Raw genomic sequence first — 11,708 nt, 5'->3', positions numbered from 1 at the left:
TTAAATATATACTATATATATATGTGTGTGTGTGTGTCTATGTGTGTATATTTATACATACAATTACCATTTTTAAATTTCAGTGTTCTTGGCTATTTTTCCACAATAGTACTTAAAGAAGAAATACTATAAATTTAGCTGAAGATTTTCTATACAGTTTGCACTAAGAGAAGCATCTAGAAGCATAAATATTAAGTGTGTCAAGCCAGAATTCATCACCACAATGCTTTTGGCTATCCAGCATTACACACTGGAAAGACACCTCCCATTCATGGCATATTTAAAACATCTATTGGAGGCTTATGTCACCAAATCAGAAAAAAAAACTGAATCTTAACTTAATACTTTATAATTCACTCTTTTTGCATCCATTCATTTATACCTTCATTTAATATTAATCAAGCTAATGTTATGTACAAGGTTTCCTGCTAGGAGCTAAAACTGAGACTGTAAATACCTAGTCCCTAATTCAAAGTAGGTCATAGTTTACTACATGACAGCCCCTAAATAACAAGTAAATCCAGTACAGTGTTGTAAGTGCTTCAAGAGAAGGATGAACAATGCTATAGCTGCATGGAGGATACAAAGATGTTTAAGGCAACTAACCAATATTTATTGACCACCTATATGTGCTAAGCATTGTGAAAGGTGTTGGCATTGCATGGACCTTTTTTCCTTTTGTAACAGTAAAGTATTTATCTAAATATTTTTTAATCCTAAAACTTTTTGAGTGTGTTAGAAAAATATGTTCACTGGTTAAGGACAGAGGTTCTCTGGCAGAAATACCATTTGACCCAGGAATTCTACTTCTAGGAATTTACCCGAAGAAAATAAGATTCCAGTTTCAAAAAGACATATGCACCCTTATGTTTATCACAGCACTATTTACAATAGCCAAGAAATAGAAGCAACCTAAGTGTCCATCAGTAGATGAATGGATAAAGAAGATGTGGTGCATATACACAATGGAATATTATTCAGCCATAAGAAGAAAACAAATCCTACCATTTGCAACAATATGGATGGAGCTAGAGGATATTATGCTCAGAGAACTAAGCCAGGGAGAGAAAGATAAGTACCAAATGATTCCCCTCATTTGTGGAGTGTAACAACAAAGCAAAACTAAAGCTACAAAATAGCAGCAGACTCACAGACTCCAAGAAGGGAGTAGCAGTTACCAAAGGGAAGAGGTTGGGGAGGGAGGGAGAAGGGGATTAAGGGGTGCTATAATTAGCATTCACAGTATGGGGGGGTCACGGGGAAGGCAGTATAGCACGGAGAAGAAGAGTAATGACTCTACAGCATCTTACTATGCTGATGCACAGTGATTGCACTGGGGTGTGTGTGTGGGGGACTTGATAAAATGGGTGAATGTTGAAACCACAGTGCTGTTCATGTGAAACATTCGTAAGATTGTATATGAATGATCCTTTAATTTTTTTTAAATTATGTACCTCAAGAAGCAGATCAGGCAGGAAACAGAGACCATATCTCAATTCTCAGTTTTGTGAGAAGAGATTGTGTCCCAACTGCTTCTGTTTAAATTATAATTTAGCAGCCTAACTCATGTTTGGATGTCCACCAGCTAGCACAATACTTGGCCTATAAATATATGATACATGTAAAATGAATGAATAAGTGGTTTCATTAAAAAAACAAAACCAGAACGTTAATCTCTCCTAGGGGTAGTGCTGCTGTGTAGTTCTGCTCCTTGGCCAAATGGATTGTAAACCATCTCCAGCAGTGGAGGAGGAATAGGGGTGCCAAATGTAGCAAGTAACACACAATATAGACACCCACCTGGATTTGAATTTCAAGTAAATAATGAGTACATTTTTGTATAAGTATATCCCATGTGAGATTGGGACATATTTATATAAGAAGCTTACCCATTGTTTATCTGAAATTCAAATTTTCCTGGGCATCATGCATTTAATTTGGCAACCTTAGGGTGGGTGGGAGGCACACACCAAATCAGTTGCTAGGAAGGCTTTCCCATGTTGCATGCCTTTGTCCTTACTTCCCTCTCTCCTCCCACTCCAACTCCTTGGAAATATCTCTAGAAAGCATTCATGCATAATCATGTTTTTTAACATTTGGATTTAATGATGCAAATGGCATGGCCATGCCCATCATCCATGCTTGCCAAGCCTAGCCTCTTCCTTTGGCCCTTAACTGTATTTCCTCCCCGACCCATCCCCTTTTCTTTCTGCCCTTTGCTTCCCTTTTAGAAACTTTCATCTAATGATTGCTTTTCTTTCTTGAACAACATGGCTTCTCATATGTTAAGATTAGCTGTTAGAGTACAGAGACAGAAAAGGAACATGAAAAAAATAAAACCTGTATTGAACCTAGAGACAAGATATCATAATTTCAACCATTCTCTTGCTAACATCCTCATCTTCATTAGTTTGTCTTTTGCTGTCGCTGACTGATCAAATTCAAATGTCAGATCAATCCAAATGTTTTTCATTTTTCCTGGAATTTGAGCATTATTACAGGAACCTTTATGATGGAGAGATTGATGCTGCTATAAATTAAATGTTGTCAACCAAAAATGCATATTCAGGACTGTGCAGAAATATTCTGTTATTTGTTCTAATTAGCTTTCTCTCCTATTGCCCAGATTGTCTATTTTCAAAAATTTTTATTTGTTTCAAAATTTTGCAGGCTTCACCCTTTATTTTTAGTAAATAACTTCATCTTTAACTTTGCAGAGAAAATAGAAAGTACAAACTATCACACAAGATCTTTCTCAGCTTCCTTCAATCCCAATAATATAATGAACCTAAATCCATTCTTCCCTGATGCTTGTGTTTACAATGGAAGAGGTACTATTTCTCTTGCCTAATGTTTTGAATGCTACACTTGCCTGGTTTCTTCAAGGATTATATTCTATTGGTTTCTTGCTTTTTTATTTATATCACACTTTTCTCTCTGGTGTTTCAATGGTTGAAGACGATTTAAATACTCCATAGACTTTTCTATCTTAAATAAGGAAGGAGGCAATCATGTTAAACCTACATATCTCTTTAACTACAATGCTACTTCCTTCCTCCTCTTCAAACTCAAGCATTTTGAAAAAAGAGATCATGATTTGCCATTCGTTAAGTCCTCATTTTGCCATTAATCATGCTGCACATTAAAATCTGTTTTTTTCTTTAAAATTTAATTTAAAAAATTCATTCTCATTACATTTGTAGCTAAATCTAATGAAAATCTTTGTCTTATCTTACTTCATCTTTCTTTAGCATTGATAATATAGACCACCTCTTGAAATGTTTTTTTCTTTTTCTGTGATGACTCATTTTTCTCGCTCTTGTCTCTCCATCCATCACATCTATGACTCCCGAACCTGTAGCTCCAAATCACCTGTATTAGTTTCTTATGGCCACTGTAGCAAGTTACCACAAATGTGGTGGCTTAAAGCAACAGAAATTTATTCTCTCTCAGTTCTGGAGGCCAGACATCTTAATTAAGGTGTCAGCAGAGCTGTTCCCTTCAGAGGTCCTACAGACAACCCAGTTCCTATCTCTTCCAGCTTCTGGTAGCTGTTGGCCTTTCTCAGTATGATGGTTGGTTTTCTGTGTCAACTTGTCCAGACTATAGTAACCAGTGATTTAATAAAACACTAATTCAGGTACTGCTATAAGGGTATTTTGTGGATGTGGTTAACATCTATAATCAGTGACCATAAATAAAGAGGAATATTATACTCGTAGTCCCCCGACTCTATTTCACTCTTAAAATTGATTTCAGTTAGAAAAATATATTGTTAATGTAAATGGGGTTTGAGAAGAAGGGTGTTAGATTCCTAGGTGACACCAATTTTCCTGGAGTTCACCAGCACCTCACAGACCTCTGGTCCCCTCGAGCCTAGCTCATTAGTGTGCTCTCCATCTGAAGAGGGCCAGGGCAGGCAAATTCTGCACAATGAACATCACAAAATACTGCTTAAAGAAATGAGAGAAGGGTCAAACAAATGAAGAGATGTACCATGTTGATGAATGATATACTTGCTAATGCCATTCCAATAAAAATTCTAGTAGCTTTGTGTGTAAACTGACAAGTTGATATCAAAGAACCAGTACACTCTCCAAAGAGTGAAATAGAGTTGGAGGACTATGAGTTATTAAAGAAGTGATTAATAGACAGTATAGTATAGGGGCAAGAATAGACAAATAAATCAATGGAACAGAATGGAGGATCCAGTTGTAGACTCATATATATTTGGTCACTTAATTTAAAACAAAAGCATCAAAACATACAATGAGGAAAATGGTAGTGTTTTTAATAAGTAGTGCTAGACCAATTAGATATTTAGATGGGTAAAACATGAACTCTGATCTCTATATACCACATAAAAATTAATTTGAGATATATTATACCCCTAAATGTAAAAAATAAAACTTCTGTTCATCAAAACCATCATTAAAGGGAAACATTATGCTCTTTATATAAGATAGAAGGGAAGAAGATATTTGCAATACATATAACTGATTAACGTCCAGAATATAAAAAGAACCCCCTCAAATTAATAAGCAAAAGAAAAAAATCAAATTTAAAAATGACAAATGACTAAGCATTTGACAAAGGAGGATATCCAAACAGTCAACAATTACATGAAAAGGTGACCAACATCGTCACTATGGAAATGCAAAGTAAAATAACAATGTGATACTCTTCCTCCCACCAAGTAGCTGAAACTAAAAATACTGACCATACCAACTACTGTTGAAGATAACAAACAAATGGAATTCCCATATTTTGCTGGTGCAAATTCTGAGTGATGTAAGTCCTTTGGAACACTGGCTGTTTTTGTGAACATAAACCTCTCCTCTGACCCAGCAATTCAATTCCTGGGTATATATTCAAGAAAAATGAGTCCATACATTTATGCACACAGAATAAGGACAAGATTGTTTCAAGTAATTTTATTCATAATTGCTAAAAGTTGGGAACTACCCAAATGCTCATCAATAGAATGGATAAATAAATTGTGATGTGTTCATATAATGGAATTCTACTCAGCAGTAAAAAAGAATGAACTAATGGTACATAACACAATATGAATGAATATCATACACATTAAGTTGAATGAAAAACCTTAAGAACAGGCAAAACACACCAATGGTGATAGTAATCAGAATATTACCTCTGAAGACTAGATAGACTAGAAGAGACAGAACAGAAACTTTGATCTGCATCTTGATCTAAGTGGTGGTTGGGTTGCATGGGATACATCTATATATGTCAAGATTTTCCTTTAACAATATACACTTTTTATCTATGTTATGTTATGACTAGATTAAAATGTAAATTCAAGTATAAAAAATACTCAGGCTAATCTTAAGTGAAACCAAATGCAGAAACCAAAACTATATTGTAATATTACTCCTGATGTAGAGGGAAAAGTGCTAGAAAATAAAAATAAAAATGGTTATCTCTTGATCAAACAAATGATTTATTGGTCTGACGTGTATTTTGAGAGTGGACTTTGTAAAATAATGCATTTGTTTTAACTGACCATTAGGAAACATTATTTGCCGGTGGGAATTCAGACAATATTGATTTTTGATCTTTGTTTCATTTTCAAAATTGATGGAAGAGTGATTTCTGTGCTAATTAATGGACATTATAAGCCATCACTTATTCTGATGAGGTTTAAGTGCAACCAATAAGCAGCACACATATGAATGCATTATGAACTGCTTTAGGGAAAGGAAATGTGTAGATCTTCTTGAAGGGGGGAGCTATTAAGATTCATGCTTTTTGGGGGAAAAGAATTGGTAACTAGGTATACAGGTGGACAATTTTTCCAGTTGGATTTGGAATTAGAAGATCTAGTTTGAACTGCAGATCTAATTCGTAGTAGCCATGTGATTTTTAAAAAGGTACATCACCAGTTGTGCATATATTTAAAAATCTTGTAAAGGTAAAAAAATAAGACAAGATAAAGATGTGTTTGAACTGCAAAGTACTTGGTAGATAGTAAATTATTATAGCAATGATATCTTTTCAATAATGATATATTAAAGAGATTTCCACTCAGAGCACATCAGCTCACTCCTATACATATTATTTCCCTAGACCCTAAAAAGACAAGCCTCCCTCTTTGGGAAGTGCTCTCCTTTCTTACCAAGTGATTTCAGGGAGTTAGCATGTTCTTAGCATCCCCTGCCTGACACCAGGTTCAGTCCTTGGAAATGGATGCAAATCTGGACAAACAGAATGCTTCATAAGACTTTACAAACTGTTTTGAGAAGAAGACTTCATCCTTACCTGATGACAGGAATACACAAGTGTAAACTATAGCAGCCATATTTCTTATCTAGGAGAAGTAGAGAATCTACAGTGTTAGAATTTATCTAGCTGACAAAAAGAAACAGAGACCATAGATAGAGCAAGTGACAGAAGGAAAAAGTGAGAGAATGTGAGAGAGTGATCTGGTGGCTGCACCCTGCAGTTTGAGTTGTTTCTGATCTGGACTACACCTCTCCTTTTCCCACTGTTTGTAATGCAGCTTGAGATAACCCAAGATCTTTTAATGATTTTCCTCCTTTCCTTATGATAGTTTGGTTCTGACCATGTGCAACCCAAAGAGTTGAAAAAGGTTGAGTTCCTTAGGAAGCATGTCTTGAGGTGAAGATTGGCATGCAGAACATTTCTAAGGCTCTTGGGATCAGATCCTGTGGAAGGGAGAGGAAGGAAACAGCATTGGTAGTGGGGAAAGTTGGCGATAATGCAGCCTCCATTAAGACTTTGTCTCACCCTAAAGAAAGCTCGGCAGTGTAGATGACCCTTCAGAGCTGTCCTAAGTTGGCTAGAGGACTCCCCCGTCATCCACATTCACAAGGCATTGGATATAAGCCAAGCTGGAAAAAGAGTGTGTGACCCAGGTGAGGCAGTGTGCTGGCAATCACCAAGTGGGATGGTAACTGAGGGCCATTTCTGGTAGTACTCCCAAGTAGCTGCGGGAACAAATCCTTCCTTCCTGCAGTGAGGAGGTGGGTGGTCCATTTCAGCACCCCAGTAGCCCAACTTATGTCACGTCTGTCTGCTTGGACTTCAGGGCTGCTAAAAAAACACAGGTCTATCTGCAGTAACTGAGCTTGAGAATGTATTGTAAACTTAATTTAGACTAATCCAAAGGTAGTTACTAGAAATGCATGCTTCTGCATTCTAAGCTATCCCATCACCCTATAAGCTATTAAATCTTTATTGAATTTCAGAACAGAGATTTTCCAGTCTTGTTCTAAATCAGAATACTCTGTGGAGTTCGTTAAAAATACAAACATATATATGGGCAGCACTTTAGAGTGACTGAAGCAGACAGTCTTAAGTAGAGCCTGAAAAATAGGATTTTTTGAAAGTGTACAAATGGCACAGTACTTTTGAGACACAGGATCAACTCTTAGATATTAGTTGTAAGCTCTAGCATCTATTGGCTTATTACTATTTTTTAAACTATTTAAAAGGAAACAAGCTATTCAAATGCACAGCTGGATTAAAATGGACACTTGTTAAAGAGGTTATAAATATGGTAGATCAGCGTGTTCTAAAAAATTGCAACATCATTAGCCATAAGTTGGTATTAGCCAAATTTGCATAAGAATGCAAACAAACCACAGCAAGATTCTACTATACACTTATTAGAATGCCTAAAATAAAAAATACTGACATTATCAAGTGCTGATGAGGATGCAGAGCAACTAGAACTCTTATTCCTTGCTGGTGGTAATGCAACTGTGTAGGACACTGGCAATTTCTAATAAAGTTGAACATATACTTACCATATGACTCAGCAACTCCCACTCTTAGGAGAAATGAAAGCTATGTTCACACAAAAATCTGTTCACAGATGTTTACATAGCAGCTCTCTTCATAAAGTCTCTCCCAAATTGGAAACAGCGTAAGTTCTTCGATGAATGAATGGACTGTGATATATCTGTACAATGGAATATGGCAATAAAAAAGAACAAGTTTTTTTTTGATTCATGCCAATTTGGACAAATCTCAAGTACATTATGTTGAGGGAAAGAAAGCAGTCTCCAAAGGTTGCATACCATAAGATTCTATTTATATGGCATTCTCAAAAAAGATAAACTACAGACATGGAGAAACAGATCAATAGTTACCCAGGATTAGGAGTGTGGGGACGTGTAACTATAAAGGAACAGCATGAGGGAGGTGTTGGAGGTAATGGGAGGAACTCTTTCCATATCCTGTTAATGGCAGTAGTTACTTAAATCATACAAGTGCCGAAATTCTTAGAACTATACATGGAAAGTCAATTTGACTGTATGATAATTTAGAAAGGAAAAATAATTAAGAGAAATAACACTTCATGCTTACAAGTTACAAGGATCTAGGTGAGTTTGTCAAGATCTAGCTGTAGGGGCTCATTAGTTGATATCATTAGACATATTTTTTTTCTTCACCTTACAGTTTAGATCTAACCAAATCTCAATGTCTCTATGTGCTAAATCCATATGTTAAATATTACTCATTAGTAAAAGGATATATTTTCTTTGTTTTCTATGTTGGCTTCATTTTCACACAAGCTCTACATATAAGTTGGAAAAATGACCACCAATAATTTCAGGCTTACATCTGTCCCATAAACAAAAAAAAATGGTTTCTCTCTCAATAGCTACAAGTTCCCTGGGCAGAAAAAACAATTTCCATTGATAAAGCTTATGTCCATTTCTCAATATATCATTTTGGCCATGAGCTGAAACTCTCTCTTTGTCCAGGTCAACTCTGTGTCCACTGTTGGGCCAAGGATAGGGGCAACCCTACCATTTCTAGGAAAGAATGAAGTAAGAAATATATGTCATCTACTGTAGATTTAGTGCTAGGAATGACATTGAACTACTCTTTGTCTCAATTTGTCCAAGCAAAAAAAGGATAATGATAGTACCTTCAGGTGTAACACCGTCTGTCCACAAGTGAGCTCAATCACAGACTGGTCACCTATTTCTCCCAGCCATTTTTATAAGACCTTAGTGATGGTTCAAATGAATAAAGCAACAGTACCATAATGCCGGCATTTTGTACCTGTAAAAATGTATGATGCTGGTAAGGAATGTGTCCGTGAGCAGCCATCTGTCCCATCCTTCTGATTTTAGGAAGGTATACACTTATACCTTCCTATAGGGAAAACAGTGTACATGTTAAAGACTTTCATGGGATAATCTGGTATTATAATCCTTGGTAACATATTACCACCATAATTTCATCCTCAGGAATCTCAGAAATGTCTTAATTTCAATTAAGTTTTTCATGTTATTATCTTCATGAGATAACATGAAAGCTCAGGTCCCTTTGGTATCTTTATCTATCTTTACTTATAATTTTTTAAAGGAGCAAAGGAGCTGTCCCTCTCTATTTCACTCTATTTCAGGTTTAGATCTGTCCCACAAACAAAATGAAATGGTTTCTCTCCCCAAAGCTTCAAAGCCCCTATCCTTCAGTCTCTATTTCAAATGCTATATATACTCCTGAAGAGTCATTAAGTCATAAAATCCTTCATCAATCATTTGTTGTTCATATATCAAACTCTTGTTCTGCTAAACTTAATAAGTTTAATTTTTTAACCCTTTAAATATATTTTTTTGGACCCTTAAATTCTGAACAATCCCCTCCAGGGCAGTTGGAACCTGAGCTCTATAGATTTTCTCACTGAACACTAAAAATAAAATCCAGAAATGTCTTCAGAAGAGGAAAAGGAACTGTAGATAGGGTTACTGAAGGATACTGAGGGAGTCCCAACACTTTCTAGGCCATCTGGTCAGAATCTAATTGCTAACGGAATGAACAGATTTTTTTTTTATCCACAAATATAGCCTGAAGGGGAATTAAGCCAGAATTCTTGAAAATGTCTGGCACAAAAGAACTGTTGTCAAAGAAAGCAAGAGGGTAGTGGTAATGTAAGCACACTAAACTGCACAACATTCATATTTTTGTTGTCTAATGGAGGAGAGGTGGAGGGAAGATAAGGGACTGCTTATGTGAAGCATTTTGAAATCTATTCCCTTTCCCCTATACTTCAACGTCACTAATTAGGATCAATTTAATTTCCTTAACCCACTTCTAAAAAAATGAATACTGGCCAGGGCTCTGATTTACTTTTTTCTTCCTGAAAGATTGATACTGTAGCTTTAATTGTCCCTGGAACTGAAAAGGTTGTCATGGAGATGGGAATTCATGATGGAGCTGCTCCACTTCTCTGGCCTTGTTCTGAGCCTGAAGTGGAAGGTTCTATTGTTAAAAAAAGCTGAATTTTAGCTTCTGCCAATAAAACCTGTGTTTACATTTTTTGAAATGCAGTTTTGTTCACATTGCCATCTTTTATTTAAATAAAAACAGTAAGGGTGCTTAAAATGACAATAATGAGCACGTTTTAGAATATTCTGCTTGTGATTGCTGGAGAGCCTTCAAAGGTGTTCAACAACAGGCGCGGATGTTCTGTACAGGCTCCTGCCATAGTTTGGAAACGTTTGCCACCTAGTGGCGGCAGTTGAGAAACGCTGAAAGATGTGGTAAGCATTTTCATGTTTTTGATACTGGAAAACCGAAAGAAAATAGCATAACTCTTTCCATAGATCCTCAAAGAAGTCATTGTTTAATAGATTTGTGGCTACTGTTTACACCTTGTGCCTCTCCATGCTGTTGCCTGGAATAGTTTAAAGCTCAGTTCAAATGTCAAGTACCTAAAAATGCAGTCTTTGCCAATTCCTTCCTTCCCGTTTCTCCTAATTCAGATTTAATTACTCCTATTGCATTCCCACAAGCACTTTATTCTTACCGCTATCACAATAGTGATTACATGATATTATACTTAGGGGTGTGTGTGTGTGTGTGTGTGTGTGTGTGTGTGTGTGTGTGTGTCCCTCTTCTGCCAGATTAAGTAGTTCCCTGAGAGAAAATGCTTTACTACTTTGTGATTTCTCTGTATCTATGGCATTAGCAAAATGGAGTACATTTTCAACAAACGTTTACTAATTTTACCTTTCAGCCTCTTCTTCCACCATAGTGCTTCTTTTCTGTATTCCACTGGCCTCCTTTCAGCTCCCTGTCAGCAGCACGGTGTCTCCAGCTACATGGCCTTTGCACGTGTGCTTTCCTCCACCTGGAATAATGTTCTTCCCTCCCTCTTCACGTGGCTGACACCTACACAGCCTTTGGCTCTCAGTTCAGAAATCTCCTCTGAAAGAAATTTTCCCTGAAACCCTGACCAGGTGATTATTTTCATGATACACCCTCACTGTAGGTTACTCTTATTCTTTATGCTTTCCACAGTTGTGATTTTATATTATCTGGGCAACTATTTAATTCATGTCTGCCTGCCAGTAAGAAGGAAGACCTTTGAAGGCTGTAGCTAGCTATGATATCTCTGGCACTGTAAAAAAAATACCTATCTGGATTAATTATTAATCGTGATAAATTAAATATTTGCTCATGGTTGCATTTTTATATTTATTTATTGTATTGAAATAGAATTGACATAGAGAACTGTGCAAGTTTAAGGTGTATAATGAAATTTGATACACTTATATATTGCAATAGAATTACCACCAACGCTTTAGCTAACACCTCTATCAGGGCACGTATTTATTATTTATTTTTTGTGGTGGGAGCAATTAAGACCTAGTTTCTTAGCAACTTTGAAGTTTATATAACACTATTGTTGTATGATCATTATG

At 36.3% G+C, this 11,708-nt stretch overlaps 1 long non-coding RNA gene across 1 annotated transcript; it reads right to left on the bottom strand.

Moving 5' to 3' along the window:
- Positions 1–4,296: 4,296 nt before the first annotated feature.
- On the bottom strand, positions 4,297–11,174 carry LOC108400424 (uncharacterized). The gene is made up of 4 exons (XR_001853884.3): positions 11,014–11,174; positions 8,924–9,060; positions 7,794–7,948; positions 4,297–7,077 (listed from the first exon to the last, which is right to left on the bottom strand). It is a non-coding gene; the product is annotated as an uncharacterized lncRNA (long non-coding RNA).
- Between the last annotated feature and the right edge of the window lie 534 nt (positions 11,175–11,708).

Source organism: Manis javanica, chromosome 4 (genome assembly GCF_040802235.1).
Source record: "Manis javanica isolate MJ-LG chromosome 4, MJ_LKY, whole genome shotgun sequence".
NCBI classification, from domain to species: domain Eukaryota; kingdom Metazoa; phylum Chordata; class Mammalia; order Pholidota; family Manidae; genus Manis; species Manis javanica.
Note: the sequence above shows the minus strand (reverse complement) of the source record. Positions and strands in the feature narration are given on the sequence as shown.